The 27,557-nt window shown below is 41.6% G+C and overlaps 1 protein-coding gene across 2 annotated transcripts in view; it reads right to left on the bottom strand.

Moving 5' to 3' along the window:
- The window catches only part of gcgrb (glucagon receptor b), a 47,633-nt gene extending 22,749 nt beyond the window's left edge, over nucleotides 1-24,884 (bottom strand). For both annotated transcript variants that reach the window (XM_056372976.1, XM_056372977.1), the window contains exon 1: nucleotides 24,407-24,884. The gene's annotated coding sequence lies outside the window, so the exon portion shown is untranslated. The remainder of the gene's footprint in view (nucleotides 1-24,406) is intronic.
- Between the last annotated feature and the right edge of the window lie 2,673 nt (nucleotides 24,885-27,557).

Below are 27,557 nucleotides of genomic sequence, written 5' to 3'. Positions count from 1 at the left end.
TTATAAATTTTGTTTTTTACTGGGGGTTATGTGTTGGACTGTTTCTTGCCCGGGTGCTGTAACTTCTGTATGCAAGTTTTGCACTTAAACCCTCTGTAAATTACTGTAGGTGCTGGCAGGTGGATTATGTGGTACCACGTTACAATAAGACTACGCTTAAAAAGGATTCATAATTTATTTATAATTAGGTTATTAATTTGGTTGTTGACGCTTTATAAATCATAAATAAACACATAGAAACAAGTTATAATACAGTTTTCATACACTGATGCAGGCTCACTATTTGGCAAGATCAAGTTAATGCTTACTACTCGTTAATTTTACTAATGACTTACTACCATTTTAAAACGTTAAAAGGAGCCTTTTAAATAACTCTAAACCCTTATAAGTGATGATGGGTTTTACACTTTACAATAAGGCTCCCTTTTAGTTACGCAGTAATATTGAAGAGTAGTAAGCATGAGCTTCATCTTGTCAAATAGTGAGCCTGCACCATCGTATGAACACCATGTTATAACTTGTTTATATTTTTAAATATTCATTTATTATCTATTTATTCATTTAAGATTTATAAGTGTTGACAACCAAATTAATAACCTAATTATAAACCATTTATAAATGAGGGTAGTCTTATTGTAAAGTGGTACTGATTATGTTAGCCTCAGACACAGCCTTTGAACACTGTAAACCCAGGTGACGTCTTATAAAAGCTTACCTGTGGCTAATGTTAGCTAGCTACAGTAGGAGAGCCTTTGAAAATAAGACGTGAATAGAACAGCCAAATGTCAAAGTAAAGGAGTGTCAGTAGAATTAGCAGCTGTACTGTAATACAGTAATCACATGACTATAATGCTTTACTAAGTAATGCATTTTCGTTCAACAAAATCAGGAGACTGGTCTACAAAAGGACAAAAGGACAGATGAACCAGGGCTTATCCACCGGTCTCCCACAACCCTATCCCTGAGGGGAGAAATTTCACAAGTGACTGTGTTAGTGTGTATCATATCCAAACTAACCCCACAACCTGCCTGTCACGCATTTGCTGGAGGTGCATCTGCTAAACACTTCCCGACACACACCGTCACACCTGTGACAGCCACAAACATGAGGGACACAGACCGGTCTCTGGAAGCCTGATACACCACAGTGACCGGCACTGACAAAAACACACATGAATGGTGCAGAAAAGTGCACACCAACCGCTCTTTCTGAGGGCTTGATTAGGCGTAAACGCTTATATAAAAAGATCCAGCCGTTGTTTAAGATAGATAGATAGAGAGATAGATATTAGATAGATAGATACTTTATGTATCCCCTTTCGGAAATTCATGTGTCTATTAGCTCATTGTTGATAATAATAATAATAATAACACTACTACTACTAATTATAATAACAATAATAATATAGCCTGATGGCAGTGGGAACAAAGGATCTCCTGAGCCTCTCTGTTCTGCAGCGCAGTGAGATGAGACGTTTGCTGCAGCTGTAGCTGCTTCTCTGTCCTGCCAGAATATTGTGGAGAGGATTGTTGGTATTTTCCAAGATGGCCTCCATCTTACATTGCATACGTCTCTCCACAACAGTCCTGAGTGAGTCCAGACTCCTGCCAAGCACAGACCCAGCCTTTTTGACCAGCTTGTCCAGTCTCTTTGTGTTCATGTCAGACTGCAGCATAAAGAAGTACACTGGCCACAACTGACTAATAAAACATGTGCAGCATTTCACTGCAGACGTCAAAGGACCTGAGCCTCCAGAGGAAAAAGAGCCGGCTCTGCCCCTTCAGGTAGATGGAATCTGTGTTCAGGGACCAGTCCAGTTTACTGTCCAGGTGCACACCTAGGTATTTATAAGTGTGCACCACCTCAATGTCCTTCCCTCGAATGTTGACTGGCTGAAGGGTGGGCCTAGACCTCCAAAAGTCCATGACCATCTCCTTGGTCTTGGAGTTGTTCAGAAGGAGGCAGTTCTTGTCACTCCATTCACTGAAGGCCATCGCCAGATCCCTGTACTCCTCTTCCTGTCCGTTCCTGATACGCACCACAGTAGCTGTGTCATCCGAGTATTTCTGGATGTGGCAGGACTCAGAGTTGTATTTAAAGTCCACTGTACACAGGGTGAACAGGAACGAAGCCAGAACAGTTCCCTCATCACTGTCCCTGAGACACAGTTACCCAGCCTGACGTACTGTGGTCGTCTTGTCAGGTAATCCACAATCCAGGATGTGAAGCAGGGATCCAGCCCCATCCCTTCCAGCTTGTCTTTAAGAATGGAGGGTTGGATGGTTTTAAATGCACTTGAGAAATCAAAGAACATAATCCTCATGTAACCACCTGGTTCATCCAAGTAAGAATGGGCCTGGTGGAGCATGTAAGACGGTATGAAATAATCAACCACACCCAACTGTCACAACAGAAAGAAAAAGCTGACCAAACATTTGTGCATGTAAAGATTTCATACCACAAGTTTTTCATTGTTCTGAGTGATGCAAATGTCATTGTATGCCCCAATGTCATTGGGGAAATCTGTGATTTGAAAGTTATTGCCAAGTTCTGTGCAAATTCTTTAAGCTGTAAAAAATAAATGAAGAGGAAAGACGAGATCTGAAAATGAACAAGTTAGAAAAGTGGTTGAAAGTACATCAGCACACATTAATCATAGACTAAATGCAACACGCAATTTCCAATCAACCCTCGCAAAATAAACCGGCACATATCACACTATGAATGGCTTAAGATGGCTGATGCTATATGAGGATGTAATTTCGGTAAAATAAAGGTCATTATCTTCCCCAACTGAAAACAGAAAGCTATTTATAAAGCCCAGAGGTTGGTATAATATGGCATCAAGGGAAAAGCAGTTAGATAAAGTCAAAGCCCCACATCTCTCCCTGTGTCAGTAACCATGTGTTACTGGGCAGATTTTGGTGAACTGTATTAAAACTCCAGGAAAAAGTCCACTGTGAAAAAACAATCTGAACACAAACTTAGCCTTGAAATATATTTGTATTGTCCAAGGCTTATGTGAGTATTTTTGCCACAGTTACCATGACAGCAGAGAATCAGATCCCCTCACATAGCCAGGCATTTCTTTATGAGATCAGAAATTTATAGGAAAACTGAGAGGATGATTTTTAACAATATTAATATTTAGAAACCGACTGAGAGATTCAAATAAAGTGTTTTTAGCTGGTGTTTGACAATATTTGTAATGATCAGAATGATGAAGGTGAAGAGCTTAAATTTGGGGATACAAGCTTACTGTATCTACAAATATTCAGTGCACATTTACTCCCTGAAAATTTCACTGAAAAGGAAAGACAGTTGTGTTCTCTTGGATCATGAATGATTATGACTGTTGGGAGAAATCAGTCACAACTATTGCTAGGAAACAAGCAGTTTCCAGTCGTTTCCATAATATGCAGCAGCCTCTAAAGCTGGGAGCACTAGAAGACTTTTACTTTGAATTAGCCTGACGATAGATCTCACGTGATTTTCTCCATCACTTAATACACTCAATTAAGAAGACTGAGAAAACACTCAACATGAACAAGATTATACAGCTGACTCTGGAAATGGAAAAAAACTTCTCACCCTCTATGCCGTCCATAACTGTTAGGAATCACTGTTGAACCAATAAACCAGTTTTATGTTGTGACAACTCTATGGGGAGGGTCTGGTTAGGTTTAGGTAACAGCTAGAGACAATCTTGTGATGGGATCACACCAGCTGCTATGCCTGTCAACATGTTGTCGTTCTGACCTATGAGAACTAGTCAGTATTACCTGAGTACTCTTTGCTCTTTGAACTCTGCCTTCATTTTGATCTCAACTACTCACATGTGACTCTGTCTGGCACAAAAATCTGTCTCTAACAGAGGTTCTCAAAACCTTGTCTGTGGTAGTTCCCGCTACAGTACACACACACACACACACACATAGACACACACACCAGGTGAAAACAATATGATACAAACAAGGTTCTCCCATTTTGTTTTGTTTGTCAATCTATAATAACATCAGCCACTGGAAGGCTTTATCAGTTCAATGTAAGAATATGCTCTTTTTTGTATTTGCTGGGATGACTGATACTAACATTATTCTCGGGAGGGCAGTTTTTTTCTTTTTTGTCTATTTTTAAATGGGCAGGACTCAGTGAGAACCAGAATTCCCTCTGGGCGTTCCTGATATACTGCATTCACAAGAACGTGAGGTCACTGTGACCATGAACTTTAACATTTGCAGACAAATACCTAATCAGTTCATCTTTGAAACCAAGTGAATGATTTTTCCAGATCGGAAGAAATTCCCTAAAGGCAGTCTTGAGATATCACATTCAAGAAGACAACAACAGTGTTTTGTGAGGTCAGTGTGACCTTGCCCAACTCCAAAAGAATGTTTCTGCAAAATTTTCAAGAAATTCCCTCAAGGTGTGACTGAGATATCAAGTTCATGAGAATGGGATGGTGTGGGGCCATAAAAAGGTCACATCTGAGTCAGAATCTGAAAACAAGTGGTGTGTTGTTTGGTCACTGTCAATCAAACTTGATAAAAACCACACCCACACAGTCCCAATGAAGCAGACAATCAAGTTTATCAATGTTCAGTTCTTAATAAATGACATATAAACCTGTTTTTTCAACTTTGACTGCAGCTCATTTAGTCATGAATGTTGAATGTTACCGAACTACTTAAGACTTGAAGCCAAGTTGCCAGGGGCTTTAAAGCTGCATGTCTAATGAGCTATAAACATCTGATGGACACAAGTTCCCAAACTATCAGAACTTTACTGTGCTGGAAGCCTATGGTCTTATTCTATCCATAAACACACACAAACATCTCAGTATATTTATTAATATTTAAATCCTTCAACTGATCCTGTGACACTGGACTGGAATCAGGATGTTCAAGTTACATACACCATGTTAAAACTTTGGCTAAACCACAGATTGTGTCAAGGTTGTTGAGGTAAGTTGGACCCAAATGCAGTCAACTCTTGGGAGACAGTGCAGGCAGGTTTATTAAATCAAAAATCAAGATTTGAACGTGACATGAACAGACATGAAGACAACAGCAACAGCGAAAAACAACAGACGAACCGACACAGACAAAGGGAAGCACAAAGACTATATAGACACAAGAGGCAAGGTGATTGCACACAGGTGAAACACATTAGGGCGGGGCAGACAATCACCACAGACACAGGACCAAGACAGGAAGCAAAAACACTGACACACATGGAAACCAATTACAAAATAAAACAGGAAGTGCAAAAACTCAACAAAAAGTGTCTGCCATAGCAAACCATGACAGATTGATTATTCCTATACTTATACAATGTCTGAGTTTGATAAAGGGAGAAATCTGATTTATGTTTTCATGGTATCATGTGATGTTGTATCACTGTCACGGGTTTGAGGGGTAAGTAGTACCCAAATGCTGCATCAGCAGTTTATATGCATTTGAGATTTAAATTACAAAGGAAGGTGAAGGCTGGAGGGAAAGCAGTGTTTCCATCACCTCCTGTGAATAGAAATAACTGATTTACTTGCTGTTTACAAATGTTGACTTTTGAAAGGTTGCTGATTTCCATTTGCAACAGATAACATTTTCCCTTTAATATATATATATATATATATTTTTTTTTTTAAAGGAAATGCTGCATTAAAATCTACTTTATCTTGAATAAATCCACTTAACATGTTGGGTGTAACACTGTAGTTAACTCACAGCCCATAAAAAAGATGAAATTGAACTTATTTCTCTCTTTTCTCATTGCTCTCTGATGGGCTCAATTTGTAACAGGGAATCTCTGTAATATGAAAAGTGAGCCAAGTAAACAGACGACAGCAAATTTAGGTCCATTTTTCTGTCGGATGAGATACTTTTCAGATTCAGTGAGGAAACATAATTAGATAATTCTGTTAAAGCTAAATAGACCCTTATGTGCCAGAGGCATCTAGAGACACAGAGCTTAATCTTTCTCTGTGTGTGTTTGTGTGTGTGAGAAAGAGACACACAAAGACAGAGTGTGTGTGCATGCATTTGCATCCGTGAACGGCCTGGCTCATAACTCAGCTGAGTTTGTTTGGTTGCAACCTTACTCCCTTTAAATCATATTAAAGATAATCAGATTTATTATGTTGTCTTCAGAGAGGCTCAAAGAGGTAAAACTCGACTACATGTCCTGTTAAATTCAAGCCACCGATTTAAAGACTAAATGAGTCTCTTGCAAAGAAATGATCTCTGTGTGCAAAAATGCTACAACACCAAATTGGTACGTGACTCAAAACATGTGTGGACCAACCAGTTTTGCTGTTTCTTGTTTCAATATGTGTGTGAATGCAAAAAGGCAAAAAGCACAGATGTAACTAATCACATTAACGATGTCCCAAACGAGCCCATAGCTGTGTCCCAATTCAGAGGAAGCGGTCTACGAAGGTGAGGCCCTTCGTAGCCGCTGTACACCGCGAAGGCCGTACTGAAATGACAAGGTCTGGTCCACGGAGGATTTACGCTGTGCGTCACCAGCTGGCTCCTGTCGCCTAGCAACCTTGACAACACGTAACTTTTTTTCACAAAACTTGAGGTTTTAAGGCCTGTGGTTTTAACAGTTGTACCATTTGCCGTTGAACTGAGCTGAAACACAATACTCACATTTAAAAGTGGCTCTGTGTCGGTTGTTGTTTACTTTCATTACCCGCGCGCAATGAATCTTGAGATTTCATCACAACCCAAAGCTCTCTTTTATTGTTAAGCGACCTCTAGCAGCTGTAGCAACGATAACAGGTGCAAAAGGGGGAAGAAGTCAGGGGATGTTGTCAAACAGTCAGAGTCAAAAGTCAGTGTAAGGTAGAGGTTGGGGTCGATGGATGGATCAACACAATATTGGACTTTGACATGGGAGACTGCTGTTCATTTCCCGTTTCAAACCAATCAGCGTTCTTTCTTTTACCCATGACCACTGCACAACCTTTATTGTGTTTATTATTGTTGCCATGAGGGTGAAGGTCCTCCAACCTTGACTAAGTACTTATGTGAACCAAAATCATGATCTTTCACTAAACTGAACCAAGACGTTTTCGTTCCTAAACCTAAGCAAACTATGACTGTTCCATAATCTTAACCATGTGATCACTTTTCACCAGGACAATGGAGGTCTGGTCTGGCCTGCTGCCTGTATGCTCCTATGGGTTGTAAATAAATGACTCATAAATGACCTTAATTGTCGTTTAGGTTGGAGGACTTGATGCACATCAGTGAGTGAGAAGGTATGACGGCTCTTTTGCAGAGTCAAAGATGGGAATGCAGCTAACTCTAAAAAACATGAAAAAAACCCCCAGACTTCTCCAATATTGTCATGTAATAGTTTCGGAAACTGGTGCGAGGACTGGGGAAGTTAGTCTAAGAACAAAATAGGTGGAAATGGATTTTGTGGAGAGTTGTATTTAGTACCAACATGGGCTTAAGAGAATTTTAATGAGCAAGAATAGGCTTTTTTTAGTTACATGTATTATTGATATTAAAACATAGTGCAAAAGAAGGGGCCTTCCCCTTTATTTAAAATGCAGAAGAAGACACTAGTGAGGACACCACACCATCAACCTCTCAAACAAATGATCCGTCTTCGCAGATTTGCAGTCTCATAGAATCCTGTGGGGAAAGCTGCAGGCGTCCTAATCTGTGTTTATAACAGCCAGGCGGCTCTAGTCAGCTGGGTGACAGTATAGACACGAAGGCTTCCCAGGACAGAAAGGAATCAAATCTTAAAGCAATTAAAGACTCTTCTCGCACGCACAGGTGTTTTCAATTATTCTGAGTGATTGAAGCTCTGCTCAGGTTGAATCTGTGCTGAGCTGCGCTGGGAGTTGCAGGAATAGACCTGTTTCACTGAAGACATTTTGACTTGTCAGCAGGGAAAGCACAGGTGGAGCTAATAATGTTAATGATGGCTCTCTTCAGACGAGGCATTAATAAGCAGTTCCTGCGAGACAATATGAACAATACCAGGACCCTGGAGCTGGCGCAACTAAATGAAGTTGAGTCGTCACACCTGTGCTCGTTCCTGCTACGACGTGTCAAAATGTCTGCTGTAGAAAAAAAAAAAAAAGGTGTAAGGTGTAAAGTCACATTATACCTCCACCCTGTGAATACTCGCACCATCTCCTCAACTTTGACCCCTGAATTTACAATACAAACAGTGATGCACTGTGTTTGGAGATGGAGTGGTCACTATTCTACTGCTGTGCGATCACCATTTCACACTAGACGACTACGCCCACACAAACCACCGATGTGTAGGTCGTTCATGAATATCTGAATGTGTTACAATGAATACAAAAAGATGTACAATTCTCCTGTAGAGAAAGAGCATGCCACATGCCACTGCTGTGTGATTACACAACAAGCCAAATTGATCTTAGACATACTGCCAACTTTCTTCCAATAGTTTTAGAGCACAGACTCCGTCTATCTGTATATGGGGGTAGATAGTGCCAAAGATTTCAGTCCTGGTTGGTTTGGCTACACGCAAAACCTTGTGATGTGTAAAAGAAAGTGTGCGCATGGTGGGAGCAGTGAGTACATGCAGTACTCCACAGTTTTTACGATAACTGATCTTATTTCCAGATCAGACATTGTTTACATTGGAACTAAAACGTTTCTGTGGCCCGTTGTTGTCTGCGTTCCCACCACGGCCTAAAGTCCCAGGAAGATTATGCAAAATTACCACCTGACATTATTATTATTCACAGCACTTTGAGGACATAACATAAACAAAAATACGGGACAAATTGCGTCCCGTATATATTCAATAGCCTACAGGACACAGCATTTTATTTTCAAACACTTGACGATCCTGTTTCAGTTTTTTTACTTTCTTCCGGACCTCTTTTGCGGTGTGGAAAATGTGTTTGCTTGCTCGCTACGGACTTTTAAACATTGCGGGTGAAATAAAATGCATTGAGTACTTGACCAGTCAGAAGTGTTCAGCACTGCAGACCACACCCCCAAAGTTCCAAAACTAAATTTAGATCCCGGTTCCTGCGGTGGAAACGCGTATAGTTCCTCAAAAGGTTCCTGGTTCTTGGGGAAATTTCCTGCGGTGGAAACGTGGCTCATGACAGACATGCATGCAGCACCTTTACTAAATTACCCGTTGTTATTTTTTATCATATGCTACTGGCTGTGTCCTGAGTGGTCTTCATTCTAAAAGTGGAAACTACAGACTATATTAGAAATTTAAATCAGCATCCACCCACTGGCCAGACCGGCTGATGTATGTGGAGACTGCTCACATGAGCTGTTTGATGATGTCACGATGAGAGTTGGAGGACTCATCTGTTGTAGCCAACTGCTCACATTTGTTCATGTGTGTGTAATTTTCCTCCTGATCAACATAAATAATGCAAAAGCCCACACACACACACACACACACAATTACGCACTCACTCAATTTCCTGCAAGACCCTTTAGACATGTTCTGTAGATGTAACCATGCATGCAACACATAAATTAACAGCCGTGCACACACACGAGTATAAAATCTTCATCAAGCGTATAGCATCTGTGCACTGACTTCTATGTAGCACTGTGGTACAATGTGTGAGTGTGAGTATCTGTATATATACTGCTATACACGCTGAGATGGGACCGCGGTTGGAGAGCTGCATCACAGTTGAGATGTGAGTATAACGGCGTGTAGAAAAGCCCCAAAGGAAGCATGAGGAGAAGACCATATGTTCTCTGTCATCTGAAGGAGAGCATCGCTGCACAGCTCTCCGTGAAATGAGATCTCAAAGGCACGGTGATCGTGGTGTCACTTATGTGGTTGTGATTTAAATTTACGCTGCAAGCTCATCTGAAGTGATGGAAAAATGATTTCCCGTCCACCCCCCAGCGATTGTCCAGTGTTTAGGGAGCAAATGACTTCCCACTCGACTGTCTCTGTGTGCACCCACGTGATCACCAACCCCCGTCCCTATAGAATCACAGTCTATGTAACCTGAGTGTCAGAGCTGGTATGGTCAGTCCTCCTGCTCCCTCCATAATCCCCCCCCCCCCCCCCCCCCCCCCCCCCCCGTCCTGTCCAAGCTTCACCCCACTGTCCATTATTAATGGAGCCAAGCCGACTCTCAGCAGCAGCAGCAGCTATGACAAACCTGCCGCTACACACAAATATTTACACTCAACAGGCTTAGGGTGCGTGTCTGCATGAGTGTGAGTGCTTTGGATCAGAGTAAAAGTTGTGTAAATTGCCAATACAGACCTGCTTCAACACCTTAGGTGAAAACAGCAGGTCTTTGTGAGTGTGTGTGTGTTTGCGTGTGTGCATGCAGAGCAGAGCATTGATACGTGAAGACAAACTCAGCAGGAGTATTGCTTTGTCAACAACACCAATCAGGGGGAGGAAAACAGTCCCGACACCAAACAATCACAAAAGTTTACTGGGCGTGTGTGTGTGTGTGTGTGTGTGTGTGTGTGTGTGAATGAAATAGAGGAGATGGAAGGGAGAGAGAATCAGATCTGCCAGGTGTGAATGACAGCACTCTCCCTTGTCGTCTTTCTGCTTCAAAGGAAAAAGGACAGATAAGAGAAACAAAGTGAACAAAACTTAACAGAAAAAACTGAACTATACTGACAGCTCCTGCAGGGACCTGTTGGCACACTGTAATAGATGTCAGTCATAAAATCGCTGTGTCAGCGTCAGAGCAGAAGAACCGAGATCATTAAGATATCAACATGACGCCTTGGCCATCTATCCAACCAGCCTTGGACTCGTTCTGTCACAAGAGGAAGCAAGAAAATATGAAGGGAGATCAATTTTAGCGAGGAAGAGAGAGGGGACACGCACAGACACGGGTCGATGCTGAGCAAAAGCAAGCCATGATCCGCAGTCAGCAGAGGAGGTTTTCACTCACAGAGTTTACTGAGAGTTACTGTATCGGGGTGGGAAATCACCTCTATAAAGGCAAAAAGCAGGAATTATGTGTTCACTGCACCGTGATGTCTGTTTCATAGAATTTGACAACTCAGACAACTCATTAAGTCACACACACACACACACAAACACAAACACACAGTCACTGCAACTTGTCCATGTCCATGACATTCAGACTTGCAGTTTCTGTCTCAGTTACCTTCCAGCTGTAATTCAGCCGACAGAAAAATGCTCAGTGTGTGGGTATTTGTGTGTATCTGGGCGTGTATTTATGTTCAGTCTCATCAGCAGCAAACTGCTGACTGGTCCACTCTTCATCATAAATTCTGCTTCTGTGTTTATGTCCCAGTGTGTGTCGATGTTTAAGAGTGAAAAACTCTTTACATCAAAGGACATAGAGCCAAGCTGTTGACACAGCGTGTACGGCAGTGTGTGTGTGTGTGTGCATGTGAAAAAGGCCAAAGTGCACCCAGACTTCGGACTTGAAGGTTCCCCCGCTGTTTTCCCCCTGGAAGTTTCCTCTTCTTCACCGCAAGTTAACCATCATTCATTAGATAGGCGCCACCACATGGAGTCATGAAGCAAGGAATCCGTTTAGTGCACCTGCATATTTTAATAAAAATATGGATATTTGGTGCCTTTGTATCAATAACGTATCAAAATATAATAATACAATATATTCCTCTATCAATATTTTGTCACACACCTATTACTGAAACACTTTTTATCCACAGAGAAATTCAAAATTGTTTTGCTTATTTTGTAGATAAAAAGAATTGAAAGATGGTCCCACTAAAAGATCACTGCCACGACCCATCACCCTTTCCCTGGTCCTTTATTCCAGCAAACACGTAAATGAGGTAAAATAAGTCACAGAGGTATTTCTATGATTGCACATGGAAACACACTATACTCTTAAGAGCATGCATGTGTTTGTATTTAAACGGTATACAATGAGAACAGATCATTCCTGATCTGTCATTGAACAATGAACCAGAGACATAAATATATTTTCCAACTGAAAGAGACTGAAAGTGTGTGGTTGTGTGTCAGATGTACCTTTAGTAGAGTCAAAGGCACACTCATGGCTGTGTGACTATCAGATTCACATCATATTTTTCCATTGAGCTAAAAAAAAAAAAAAAACTCTGTTCTCTCATAGAGACCTTGCAAGAAAGAATGATTTTTGTCAGTGTAGTTTAGCAGCTTCCAGCTGCGAGGTCGCTCTTTGTTAGAACTAATAACAGTGCTGCATGACAAAAACGCTCTTTACTTTTCATACAGCCCTACAGCCCAGGCTGGCATTGTCCAGTAAAGTACATTTCAGCAGTGCACACATTCTTGGTCGATCACTTTTAACATAAATTCTGTATTTATACTGTTATAAATATATGATAAAATAATGTCTCAGTGATCATTCTGAAGCGCGGTGTAATCCCTCTTCTCTGTATTATAAAACACTGTGCTGTGTTTTTGCATCTGATAAGCCTCATGGATGGAGTCACTTGGAGACTTGCCTTAAGCAACACACCCCCACCAACTCAGCCCCTTAGAGGAGCTGCTTTCCATCTGAACACCAAGTATCTGTCAAGTGACAGCAAACACCACCTCAGGAACCTTTCAAGCCTTTTTCACACGTGGAACCAGCCGCTGTTCCACCTTAATGTATCTGTGTAGGGCGGCGGTTTGTGGCATCCACATCCATACAGGGGAGGGACGGCAGTGACACTAGAGAGTGCTTTTAGTTTTCTCGCTGCTTGCTGTGTATAAATGATGAGTTTTTGTTTTGAATTACACAATTGTTTATTCTCACAGCTTGATGCTGACCGTGTGGTCTGTTGTGCGGCTCGCCCCCGCTTCTGTATTTATGCCTGTCTTACTGTTTTTTGTTTAGTGAGAGCACCAGAGGCATTTTGTTCAGTCTCAGCTGATAAATGAACTAGACTTTGAAAACTTGAAAACTTATAATAACAAACGTCACACATCTCTGCTATTACGTGGTGTGATAATAAATGCCCTGATACTGGCAGATGGGTGCAGAAGTGGATAGATGATTTAAGTTGTCACTTTCATGCCTTGTATTGTGTGCACCCTTCACACTCTCACTGTGGACAGTTTGCATGTAATCCGGTTTTATTTAGTTTGGACTGAGATACGTGGATCTACTTTTTGTTTTGCCTGTTAAACCCAGCTTCGATGTTAATTGATAAAAAAACAAGAGCACAAATAGGTTTTTCCTCCGAGGCTCTGTAGATTTGTTTCAGAGGTCCCTTGTTTGGTTTTCTTTAACTCCAGAGGGAGTGGTTGAGTGAGTTGTTCAATCTCATGTTGTTGATATTTTTCTTAACAAGGTAATTTTTAGTGGGACGTTAAACTCGCGTCCTCGTGTCACGGTGTGCGTGTGCTTGAGAGTGTTGTGTCGGTTGTAGTGACGGTAGAGGTGGATGCATGGTGGCGTTGGGGCCCTGTGAGATTAAACATGCAGGGGGACGTTGGAGATCTTAATCAGCCTCTCAATCTGCCATGCTTTAGATCCACAGCGTATTGATCGGGGTTTTGCAGGCACTCTACACACTGATGATCATGGTGATGGTCTGTTGTGCTGCCTAAGCTGATTGTTCAGTTGATCTGGGGGAAATTCAGGACGTGATCGAGTGACTTAAACTGACCTCAAGTGCTAAATCGCACTTGAGGTCAGTTGTGAATTGCTCATGCTGGTTTGCAATTAGATTGCTTGTTGTTATTCAAGAATCAGTGTCCTTGCTGCTGTGTGCTCACTGTGGATGAGCACTGAGTCATGGTGACTGAGTCTTTCTTTTCTTAAGAAAATTGAAAACCAAACCTGGGGACAAGAGTTTCAGCTGTTTAACTCAGTCAAGCCTTTGGCTTTGGTGGCGAGGACATTCAAATGACGTTTGAGGTATTCATCAGACATTGCAGAAGTGTATTAAATATGTGAGAGCCTCTCCGGTTCTTAATACTGAAAAATTTAGATAAGTGTTTTCAACTCGAATCACAGTATTCCACTCTATCATCCATGCCCCCTTCCTCTGTACACTTGCTCCTCAAATACAGTAGATACCAAATATAATCCACTTCCTCTGACTCATATTGTCTCTTCCTTTTTCCAATTCCCTGTTCTTGTTTGGCAACAGTTTACTAATCCTGGGAACCGTCAAGATTCATGAACAACCCCAGATCCTGTTTGGATAACTCACAAAGAAGAAGAAATAAAAGACGATCAGACAAAAAGAAAAAGTCTCTGGTGCATTTCAGTGATGTACTATGTCTCAAGATAACTCCTTCAATTTATCGCTGCACCTCTATATCATTGTCAAACTGTTTAACAAATGGTTCAGAATTGGTGCAGCGGAACCAGAGATATCAGAGATCACCCTCGTTTATACCACACATTCCTCTCTTAACAACAGTCGGTGATTTGCTGTTGTACTCACCTGTCTAAATCATTCTGAGAGCCCTGTGCACCACAAAGTCCTCCTCAATCTGCTCTAGGTTCAACTTCTTCGCTCCTGCTCGTTCACCCTCGCTGCTCCAAGTTTTCAAACACTGACATGAATGAGCTCTGCAGCGGATTGATCGGAAACAGCAGAGAGGTGGTGCTCACCTCGGTGACGGTAGAAGTCTCTCTGAGGGAACATAAAAGTGACAGCTGGAGGTTTCCACCGTGAGCATTGTATCAGTTTAGCATTAAGCCGGACCCAGTGTGCAGCTGCTGGTCACGCAACACGGCAGGTGTCGCAGCGGCCACAGAGCTTCTTCTCTGCTGCAGCTGCTGATTTTGGCCACTTTCTCCCGCTCAGCGCTCATCATGACTTTATCATGTGACTTATGTTTTTCCATTGTTACCACTGTGACTGTAAATTCAGCGAGGTAAAATACTTGAGATACAAAATACTTCAGTAAGAGGAAAATTACTGATTTAAAAATACTGCAAAAAGTACAGAAAAAAATACTTTGTCGCAGTAATGAGACTAAATGTAACTGTAACTACTTCCACCGCTGTGTAATACTCCCCAAGACCTGTAAACAGACTTTAATCTACACTGTTGTTTTTTTATTATTATTCTTATCCTAGTAAGAGAATAACTTCTGCTGCATATTATTGATACAAGCCTTTGTTTACACCATACACAAATGGTGATAAAAGTGTAAATATAGCCAAATTTCAATCTGGAATGGGAGTGGATGTGAAATCACTGTGATAATCCTACAGGGTTGTTTGTGTTCAGTCAGTCAGTCCATTACTGAGAAATCATTCATAAATTTCCCTGTAGTGTCACAGACCTGACAGTGCTCACCCGCTGGCTTCTCTCACTGTCGCACCCTGCTGAATAAATGACTGGCTGCATGAAATCCCCTCTGTGTTCTTCAACCGCGGGATCACCATCTAAATTTGCTGAAATTATTTGGCCTATGTGTGACAGTGTGATTACGCCCCGATCAGGCGCATGTGATGCTCACATCCTGCTACTCTGGCTCACAGAGACCACACACTGCAGCAGCGACCCACAGATAAAAGATATGGAGCCTGGAAAAAACACTTTTCAGATCGTGTCGTCTGCTATCGATCATTATATGACTTATGAAGACAAATCTGTGAATCTTAGGTGTTTAAAAAAAAAGTCTATTTACTACATCGTTGTTGGCTACTCTTCTATTAAAATTAAATGAAAGGTTTAAATGATTTTGCCACAACGGCTGAGTGTGCTGAAGGTTGTTGTTGATTTTAAACTTCGTAACTTTTTAAATATATTCTTACTTCACTATTAATTTGTCACTGTCGCTGCTCAGTTATATCTTGACAGGATGGATGGGAGGTGATAGACTTCAGCTGTCCCGTAGAGGGCTGGGATAATGGTTGGCCCAACAACAGGAGTCATGACGACAGACCAGCGACATGACTAAAACATTAGTTGGAAGTTGGTGAAAGACATGGAGGGGTAAGTGATATCCCAGAGGCTAAATGTTCACCTGTCTAATTATATACACTGTCTCCACAAGCACTACTGTCTTTTACATAACAACACGCACACTCACATGTCTGCACCGCCAAGAATGCTTGTGTGTACATAGCCAGACAAAACCTCATTCAATAAAGCTCAAGAGGACATCATCAGTCTGCCAGTGTGATCTCAGTGCTGTCAAGCCTGGACATACCCCTGTGTTTGTATCAAAGAGTTTAAAACAAACATGTGCCCACACTGGTTTGAAATACAGCAGGCCGAAAAAGGTCAATTTATGTTCGGTAATTAATGAGGCAGTAGTGAAACGGGTCTGTCAGTTGGGATTGATCTATATCCGGAAAACAGCTGTGACCGTAGATCTGTGTTGATGCTGTCAAAAATGTCATTTGTCTCATTCAAATGTCAAACAAATCCCTCTGTCTTTCTGTCCCTCTCTCTCTCGCTCTCTCTCCTCTTTATCCGTCTTTCATTCCAGCTGTATACAATATATCATATTATATATTAGTCCTTCATGTATAATAGATCAGCTCAGCTCCCAGCGTGTCTTTGGTCTGTTTACTGCACTTAGTAAAAACCTACACAGTGATACTCCAGCGCTGTGGGAAAAGCTGTGTGTACTCTGGCCTTCCCTCACACACATGTTCAGGACAAAAAACAAAAACATGTTCTCCTTTGCTGTCCTCCACTTTTTAAAGTCATTTTTAGTATTTAGCTCGGTTACATGCTAGGTTTACATTAAACAGCAAAATATTAGCCATTATTATAATTATTTCGTGAATGAATTTTGTCTGGTTCAGATCTGGAAAATAACACAAAGTATGAAACTCATAGTAAAGCTGGAATTATGATACTGCAGAGATTCACATTAACATCTTTGCGATTCCTGCGCAGTGAGGGGTGTTATGGGAAACTGTAACTCAACGATTGTCAGCAAAACGTCAGGGGACCATAAAAGTCCTTTGGTTTCATCCTCTGAGGAACAAGGATATCTGTAGGAAACAGAAACATATTTCAGTCTGGACCAAAGTTTTGCCATCCCTAAAGCCAAACTACTAACGTGGCTTTTCAAATATCACATTGACTCTCGATAGTTGGATCAATGAAAGTGTTTTAAAAGAAACTTCAAAGGATGTTTAGCTTAAATAACTGACGATATTTGGTTACCTAACAAACTTTATTGCCAGTGTCAAATTAAATCAACTTTCTTTCTGATGACTCAATTTCCTGTCCTGCTCTATTGTCTATTTATTCTCCCTCTCTTTACTTCTTCTGCTTTATCTTATCTCTTCACACATTTTTATTCTTGATGAGGCTCATCAGACATCATTTGTCTTTGAGTGTAGACAGAATGCTAATTTATGCAAACATGCGTGAATGGTGCATTCTGCCAGTGTGAAACCTCCAAGTGTTGGGTCAGGATGAGGGCGAGCGGAGAATGGGGAGAATGGATGAGCAGATTACACCCACACACATACAGTGCACTGAGTGGGATGGGCAGAGGCGGGAGAAGTTCAATTTTACGCTTCAGGAAAGAGAGTCAGAAAATATAAGGAGATCAGGACCTGGGTAATTTGAGAGCAAACATTGCAGAAGGAGTGGGAGAATGTAGGGGAAAGAGATGTAGTGGGGGGGGGGGGGTACAGAGATGGTTCATGCAGAGTATGAAGAGATAATGAAATAACCAGAGGGGGGGGGAATAAAGAAAAACAGCACAGGGAGAAAAACAACAAAGGGAGTGTGTTTACTCATTCTCTTATCAGGGAAGGTGTAAAAAGAAAGGACTATATTGTTGTCATTGATTGGTGAACAGGGTGAGATAAGCGATTTAAAAGCAGGCCAGACACACTGAAAGTCAGACGGGGAAACAGGGAGCGGTGGAGAGAGGGATGACGCAGGTACGTAATGAATGTGATGGACTGGGTTCATGGTTTTCAATTTCACTCCCAGTCAGAGAGACTCACGCGGCAGCGCGAAGATGAAATTCACCCAGATAGTCAGCACTGGACACAGAAACACTGGCATTGCAGGCACATACATAAACATCACAGTATAGATACAGGATAGAAGCTAATAGCTGAGATCAAATTTCAAATTACCGCCCTTTTAAGTGCTATCAATGGCTGCGAGTTACGTTAAACATTACGTTTAATGAGAGCGTCTGCGCCGTACAGTTCAGATAACAGGCGGGAAAAAGTGGCACTGCGCGCTACACTCTGCAGCGTATTTCATACTGCATCCTAATTTCAACAGCTCAGGTGTGAATACTGGATACTTCCACCATCTCATGATATACTGTATCTACAATGCCAGCTTTCAATGCCGATGTAAAAAAAAAAGTACTGCGCTCTTTGTCGGGGTGGCGGACAGACATGTAGCACATATGACTTTCATGCTGGAGACTGCAGTTCTTGTTCCACCACAGACCTGCAGTTACAGCTGTCTTTCTTAATTAACCCGACCATGAGCTTTCCCACAGTTATAGTTGCCTACGTTACGGACACATGTTGTCGTTTCTTTATTGATTGGTTGGTTGCCAATAGTTTTAACTGATATGAGCCTGTCAGAGAACAGAACAGGGAAAAGGACAGTGCGCGTTGGTGAACACGCTTAAATGGCTGAAGCGACGTGACTGTGAAAGCTCAGTCAAGCTCATCAGGACTCAGGTAGCGCCTGTATCCTTTTCTTTGTCATTGGCACCCGAACGAATTCAGTGGAAGTTGTGGCCTGTTACCAGCTGGTGCAGCCATGAGGCTTAGTGGTGATTAATTCCCCTAGACACGGTTCCTTTCATACTACAATTGGGTTCCTTGTCGGGTTGGCGTTTCCCGATCCTCACTCCGTTCCAGTTGGTGGCGGTAGTGCACCACAACGTTGTTTGTCAGTTGCTACAAAAATCAAGAAGTGGAACAAGAGGAAAGGCAAAAAGAGAAAATACTATGTGTAACAGGGACAGGAGTTCAACGGCATGTGGCCGATTGTTTCAAAGACAAATTGTATAAATGTTGGTGATCACACACAGTAGAAGTAAGTACAAAGTGTTGCATTAGAACAGTCTTTTCCCCTCTACACCTCTCTCTCTTTACATTTACGAACATACATTAGTATGCAAACATGGTCATAACCCTTTTACCAGATGTGTGCGATCCCTAGTGATCCGTCACATACCAGTGAAAATTGCCTAACCCTTAACCATACTGTGTTCGTAGTGAAAGTTCAGCAATGTAAAACATCTGTAAGGCAAACAGCCTCATGTTCAGCTGTCCTGCAGTCATTTTCTGGATTAATTAGCCACAGGGGTGTCTTAGGTTGATGACATCAGCATCAGACTGGGGGAGATTAATTAACGTGACTTATCGCTGACAGATAAAATGTCCCTGTTTAACCAGGCAGGGGCAATCTGCTCCTAATGTGCTCTGCATGTGTGTGTGTGTGTGTGTGTGTCAACCCAGCATGCGTCAGAAACCAGCCTGGGTCAATGTTGATTAAATAAACAATTGTGTTTATAGAGCAGACCTCTAAACACACATGCTTAAAACACACACACACACACACAGAAAGAGACATGGTACACCCTTCACCATGCTGCATGTTGTCAGGCTGTCAGACCACTTTGAATGTGTCACTCATGACAAAGAACTGAACCCTGTGCCTTGTTAAGATAAATAAATGTCAGTGGAGAGGTTACTGGGCATCATCAGAGTTTCACTCTTTACTAGAAAGACACATGAAAAATTCACAGAACACCCCCACACAAAGGACAGCAAATAGTGTAAAATAGCGTAAACAATTTTATTCAAACACCCAAAATCCCCAAATTTCCTCCCAGCTCACTCGCCGATGTTTTGAAACTCCTCATAGTTCATGTCGAGTTTTCCGGCCTCAGACAGAGAACACAGAGCTGTGAGGAAATTTAAAGAGCCCAACCTGAATGTATGTGGACATGGTCACTGTACTTGCGTGTGTGTGTGTGCGCGTGTGCGTGGCGATGTGATGGAGTGTGCAGGAGAGAGTGACTAATGTGAGGCTCCTTGCGTAATCACTCACCCTGTACCTCATCTCACCCTAATGAATAAATAACACAGCGATCAAATAGAGGAGTCTACAAAAGAAAATATACATGAAATATGCAAGACTGGCTTTGACATAAACCTCCTGAGCGCCTGAACAACCCTCTGAAACTTTGAAGTGCCCGCAAGAGATACAACCACCCAATCAGCATTATACTATGTGAACTCTGGATTGTTGGTGTAATGTAAAACTCCCTGGCTTGATGAACCTGAGTGATTCCAAACAGAAAATATGCGTTGCATAGTAGAAAAGGAAAGTGTGACACATTGTCCTGGTGCTTCTTTCTGGTTTGAGGTCACTGCCTCTGACTAAGTGGTGTCATTACACATTTAATCCACTAAATTCAGTTAATTCCTATCGATGAATTCTCACACCATTCTTGGCTTGCATTCAGAGGAATGTGGTATTCTGTTTTCTTCAGTGTTTTCTGCTGCCATGGTGGGAGGAGAGGAGTAAAGGTAAAGGTAAGACTGACGCACGTACGTCAGAGATGTTGCCGTTGTCCTGGGCTTTCATTTATTAATTATATACGACCGCATACCAAGCAGTTACTTGCCTTGTGTGATGCTGTGGATAAAAAGAGAGTGAGAGCGGCTGTTGAGCACTGAATGTCAGTGTGTCTGTGTGTTTTGAGATCATCCTTCCTGTGTAGCTCACGATGTAAAACATAAAAGAAAATCAGCCGCCAAACACTGTTCCTGTGGATCATCTGCCAGAATTTACAGCTGAGAGACTGGAGTTCATCCAGGCGTAAGGGAACCGAAACACCTTCTGGCCTCTGATGGTGTTACTCCTCATTTGTTCATTGATTTATTTAAACAGGAAGTTGTGTCTAGATGTGAAGCAATTTAGGTTTTAATTAAACTTTCCAGTTCAACAACAGCAGCTTTGTTATAAACGATTTCCTGGCTGACAGTAGTTCGATTACATTTATTAAGCTGTTTTGTTTGTGATCTGTCGTCCAACCACAAACATGTTCTATATATTACAGACAGTTTTATCAGAACTGTGTTGCTATAGGACAGAGCTTGGCTCCAGGTTTGCTTCCTGTCGTCTGTTGACGTTGGCAAATTCTGCGCAAGAGGATTTTCTAGAGTTAAATGTAGTGAGTGAACAAAGTTAAGTTTACATTCAATTTCTCACCAAAACACATTAGTTGTGTCCAGATCACTCCCTATATTTATTATATAGTGGACAACATTTGTTTTATTTGAGTGTCCGAATTCTAGGTGTGTAAATGTGCCCACCATATAGTGCTCTCTTCTGGGGGGTGGGGTGGTGGTAAAATACATCCTAATGACTTTTGACATTTGTGGTTTTGGTATAATGTCCCGATAGCTTTTGCAGGGACGGCATTCACGTTCCCCTCAGGATGGAGTTTATATGACTTTGGTGAAACCAAATAAGTGATGTCAGCATGCAGCTCAAAGCGCAGCTGCGGCTAGGTGTCTCACAGAGCTGCTAGCACGGCCGTGGACTCGTTAAAATTCATTAAGTCTGTCTCTGAGTTGCGTTTGTGGAATGACCTAAAACCTTTATCAGCTGCTGATGTAACTTGAATTAGTGATGTTCACTGCAAGCCCAAGCCTGTCTTACCCTCCCTCTTGCAACGCTTCCGAATAAATATAACACACACAGCGAATGCATCGATGGCGACTTTGACTGGCGTCAGCGATGCCCACACACTGTTCCTATCATACACACGGAGGAAGTAGTCAAAGTTGAGCAGCTGGGATGTGCTGTTCCAGAGAGCGAGTGTGAAAACACACCTGCTTCTCTGGAGAGTTGACATGCATTGACACTGTTTAGTAGGACAGTGGGAAATCCTGACAAGTTACTGTGAGTCAGTCGCCACTGTTATGTTGTCCCTGAACCCTTTTGTTAGAGACTGTGATATAGGTAGAAGTAACTAACCATCATGAGGTGGAATGTAAATCTGCTATAATGTATAATGTTCAGATTCAACCTTGAAAATGTGTCAGTGACTTTCACTGAGCAGGAAAGTCTCTTCTGCAAGTGAAAGAGGGTCGAATATATTAATGGACACAAAGTCATGGGTCAGAGCACTTTCACTCTCAGTGCCCACCCCCACAGGTTCCATCCACAATCCTGCTGAATGACTGAAGGGCTTGCCCAGTGTTGTTTCACAACAACCCTCTGCCTTTGTCTGTTTATTGATTGAAAAAAGTTTAGCCAGTGAAACCTTGGGCTTTTGACAACAGTGATCATGTCAGGAGGAAGAAATTAATGGAAAAAAGGCATTAGCTTACTTTGTCTGCTTTCATGTTTGAAGACCAACGTCTGTGAATCAATATCTGTCCTTTGTAGATGTTCCCCGTATGTGCGCCGGACCATCCAGACCAGGCAAATCTAATCTCTGGCCATCATACCATTACAACAGAGTGGTTTGATGTCTGGGGAAACCGCTGAGCCCTCAGGCAGGACAACTCAGGATATTACTACTTGGAGAGTGAAAGAAAATGCAGAAGGAGCAAAGGGGACCCGGAGGAGAGAGATGGCTCGGTTTTGAAGAAACTGGGTGTCAACACAAGCACAAACTTGGGGGAAATTTCTGTGACCAGAGAAACAAGAACAAACCAGGTGAAGTGGAGCACAATCTGGAAATCAGGATAGATGGAGTGGGCACATTTTCCTTGTGACAGGTTTCGGTAACTGCCCATCACATCAGCTCCTCTCATCCACTTTTAAAGCAGAAGACAATTTTGCAACATGTCAGCATCTCTGAGGACAAACCTGTCAGTGACATGGAAGGTGCCGAGGCCCAAATGAAAATATAAACAGCCTGAATACAGCGCCGGAAATTACAGAAAGCCGCAAACTGTTTGAAAGTGTTCAGATCACAGAGCTGCGACTGACGCTTATTTCCATTATCAGTTTATCCATCAATGACAGAAAACTGTGAAAAATAAAATTTCTCACATCTTAACGTGATACACCCCTGCATCATCATAGTTACATAACCAACTCTTAGCAGCAGGTTAGAGTCCAAGATACCTTTATCTTTGTTAATAACCTCATCTGCTTTCCATTCAACAGCTGTGTAACTGTCCATCTTCAGTCCTACAATCATTTCATTCACCCCCGCTCTTCTTCTCAATCCTCATTCGTTAATATTACACATGAAATTAAATTAATCATATGTTTACTTGAATATCAATAACTTTTTTAATATTTCAATCACGTTATTAATATATCACTCATAAAACTATAGTATCATTATTATAGTATTCACCATACCTATAGTGTCCAGCAACTATTATAAGGTTTGGCCAGATGATTTTTTTCTTGTGTTTTTCAAATTAAGATGTTTGACCCTTGGTGACTATCTAGGAGATGCAGCCCCTTATAGGGATATAACAGTGATTTATGTCTGATGTGGCCACTACAGGCTACTGTAAACTAACTGTTAATGAAGGCAGCTGCACGCTCAGCCGCTAAAGGCACATTTCATAGACTCAGTGTGCAGCTGCTGCATTAGACTGTAATAACTCTTCTCTTATTGCAAGCAGAAAAATAACCAGCAGTAGTTGTTGCCCTTTTTCATTGGCTCCAGCTTCCCATGAACACAACGCATTTAATGTCATGATCAGGCGATGATCATTCACCAACCACATAACAATATAATATCCAGCCTCCTGTGGCACTTGATACAACCCCCGCCCGCACCTTACCGGTTCATTGGGAGCCACCAAGAAATACCAAACGAAAACGAAAGCGAGAGAGAGAAAGAGAGAGAGAGAGAGAGGATCTCTTTATCTACTCCAAAATTTTCATAATCAAATTCAAGTGATCATATGCCTCTCATTCACCATTACTGTAAAAGACAGCTAGACAGACAGCTTGGGTTATTCTGTTTGTCTCCTATCTGATCCACTGTTTCATCATCTTGCATCAAACACAAACAACTACAACTATTTCTACTATTTCTGCCCCGGACATCGACACGCAAAATTATAATCATGTAATGAATGAACACATACAGAAAGTAACTGAAAACTTGGTTTGCTGCAGATTGTCTTGTTACACAAGATCGTAGTTGAGGGAGGAAGAGGCAGCCTATACATTTATCTCTTCAGAACATCAGCTTTTAGGGAGGTGTATAAACACCTACACCTACACACACACACACACACACACACACACACACACGAACCCACTTATTCTACAACACTTGGGAAGCGTGGGAAGTGACAGCGCTCTGTTTTGTGAATGGCAGGAGACATTCAAGCTTCGGACAAAACAAAACATCCAAAAGTTGAGGCTGCGCTCTCCTCCAGAATAAAGCAGTGTTTAGACCACGGACAGAGCAAACAGAATCAACCCCTCGCGTAGCTGGGTTGTAGCGAGGCTCAGACAGGACAGATGAAGAGCAAACATCAACAAAATGACCTTTTACCTGAGCGTCCAGACCTCCTCTTGCGCCCCTGGCACCCCCACACCGCCCGCTGCTCATCTCCTGGCCCGGCCCATCACCGTAGGTACAGTCCAGAGAGCAGAGCCAGCACCGTCCGGAGGACAGCAAGAAAAAGAAAGAAAGAAAGAAGGAAGAAAAAACTTCTTAAATTGGCCTTTGTCCTCTTAGACTACAGTCCAGGTTCGCTCTTGTCTTTTGTTTCTTTCTCTCTTGATGTCTATAAATCACTTTTCTGGAATAAATCTCTCTCCCGTTCACTCCCAAGCGGGCTGAAGTGTGCCGGACTGACAGAAGCTGGATGCTCCTCTGTTGATGCTCTGCGCTTCAGATTTCTGTCAAACCAAGCTGAATGTAGACACTGGCTTCCGGTGTAAAATTTCAAAATAGAGCTCAGCATGGTAAACGTGTTGCAGTGTGGGACTGGTTAGTGGACCCTCAAAAACCCATCTTTCCCAGTCCAACCCGGGGATGAAGCAGAATCAGTCTATATGTGTGTTTTGTGTGTGTGTGTGTGTGCGCACGCGCACATGCGAATGTGTCAATCAATAAATACATAGCCTATCTCGATTTAGACCTAATAGGCCCATCAAGATAACCAATGTTAAAATTGAAACTGTCATTATTTCCTGTGAGTGTGTGATTTTTTGTGACGTTGAGCCATGTAAGTGGAGATGGTAAATGTCAATAATTATATTACTATAATAATAGTATGAAAACACAGTAAAGAAAAAAAATTGTAATGGATCAAAGAAAAGACCAGGAACCTTTCATTAATGCAACTGGAATATGTAATTATCGTCAAGTTCTACAGTATTACACATAAATGGATATGTATATATGTACACCATGTGTCTGGAACATGCATATTAAAGCTACTGAGTCACACATATGAACTGTATAGATTTGAAGAGCACATAAATGAAGGAAGGAAATAAGAACAACGTATATGACAATCTGAACCAATGAGCAAAAACCAGATTAAATAGATGCTGAACCGTTCAGTCCAGTGCTCTCTAAGTTCCCTCTAAAAGGTGTCAGGTTTTCATCTTGTCCCGCAAATGTCAAATCTAAAGCCAAAGCACCTGAAGACAGAAAAACTGTTGCTTGTCAGTGGAATTGTCTTAGCAGGTAGATGATCTTGGAGAAATCAAACATGCGGTTGTCTGACATTTTTACCAGTGTGTTTTCTACTATTTTGCTATATTGTACCTTTATTTTGAAATGTAATTTTTTTAACTTCCGGTACGTTCACTCCTAAATGAGGTTACCTTTATGCAAGTCGTTTCCCAGCTGGTGGTCCGAACTGAATGTGCATCAGTCATTGAATATTTTTCCCCTGAGCCTCTCTGGGAAAAAGTTGAGAGGTGGTGGTGGGGGCAGGAGGTCGCTGCAAGGTTACTGTCAGGCAGGTGTGGGCTGCAGTCAGGTAAACAATCAGGAAAACAGTAACCAGCAGGGCGAAGAGAGAGTAGAGAGAGTAAACCAGTAACAAGAGCAGCACTAGTGAAGGTTTGACCAGTACCAAAAGAAGAAGAAGATATGACCTAATGTTTTATGAAGCTTCCTCTTGTCATCAAAGCTGCAGTGCTTTGTCCTGCTAGTTAGTGGAACAGTCCGTCTGCAGTACAGAAATCTGCCACTGTTAAAAAGAAACCTTTCATTGAAATACATCTTGCCTTCTGTCTGAACACACTGTGTGCCAACTCAAAACAAAGACAGATACATGTGTTTTATGTCTAAAGATCCCTACAGTCCAAACTAAAGTTATCTTGCCTTACAGAACTGACTTCTTCTTTTCAAATGAGCCGACAGTGTACTACATTAACATGAAAAAAATAAAATAAGGGCAAAGTTGACATTTGCATTTGAATTTGAATTTTGCTATAACTTATTAACTCCCATATCAATAAAATGTCAGTGTTCAGTTTCATTAACATGGCCCTGGAGATTGTACCTGTCAAGGTCAGGTGTAATTAATCAACTTTAGGTGTTGTGTAGTGTCAGGGCCCTGCTTATACACAGATTGCCTTGCCACACTTAACAAAGGCATCATTCATTATCTCAGTTCCCTGGGCTTTTCCTGCTATGACAAGTCATAAAGTGTGTTAAGCAACTACATTTAGGCTTTTAATGGAGAAGAACTGTTGCTTTGCACTAACAGGGAGGACACAACATCAGTTAACAAGCTGTTGCTAATAAAAAAAATAAAAAGTTCTTGTGAAAAATGTTTTTATCCCCATGTATTCCCCGATTATTAGTCATTGTTTGCACGACCATGATCTTTTCTTTCCTTTCTCTCACTCTCTCTCTCTTTCTCTTTTTGCATTTGAGTATCTCAGAAACCTTATTCCTCCCACTCAGTGTTTAATGCAACATTTTTGTAGGCATGTGTGAGATTTGTGCATTGACTCACCCCTAATCTCCTACATTTTTTGCCTGATTATCTTCTAAGATTCTCAAGGTAAGGATAGTATGTTTAGTTTCATTTCCAAAACGATTCCCCCCATGTGTAGCTGAGGAGACCACTGAAGCATGAGGGCAAAATAAGGGCTGTGTCAGAAAGCCCACATGCTGATAAAGCGAAGAGACTCATGAGGAAAAACAAAACTGGAGACCCTGCTTGTTGTCTATTCTCTGACTAGAATCCCATGACTTTCAGCTCTGGAAACTGGATGTGCGTATGCCTCAGCGTCATAAGGTGCTCAGCAAACAGAAAAAGGCAAATAGGGTTACAAAGCACCGAAGTTCATGAATGGAGATATTTACATTGACTCACATTTTCGTGCGATATAATAAAAACAATCGAAACTACAATTCAGTTGCTGTTGTATTTTCACATGTGAAAATAGTAAAATCAATATTAATAGTAGTAATATCAAAGCTCCACTGACAATTACTTTTCAGCGTACTATATTCAAACATGAAAATGACAATTGTTTTTTGTGTGTGTGCATGTGTTTTTGGCATTTTGTCAGACTTGATGTGCGCAAGAAATTTGGTTTCAATCTAATTTGAATAATTTCTTTTTAACTATGGCAGCCCTGGATTTTCATACAGACAGTATTAAACTATGAAGTACAGATGACAGGTTACTGAGCCCCCTGATATTGGACCTGATATTCGAAGTCTTATA

The sequence above is a fragment of the Seriola aureovittata genome, chromosome 3 (genome assembly GCF_021018895.1).
Source record: "Seriola aureovittata isolate HTS-2021-v1 ecotype China chromosome 3, ASM2101889v1, whole genome shotgun sequence".
NCBI classification, from domain to species: domain Eukaryota; kingdom Metazoa; phylum Chordata; class Actinopteri; order Carangiformes; family Carangidae; genus Seriola; species Seriola aureovittata.
This window is presented reverse-complemented; position numbering and strand designations above follow the sequence as displayed.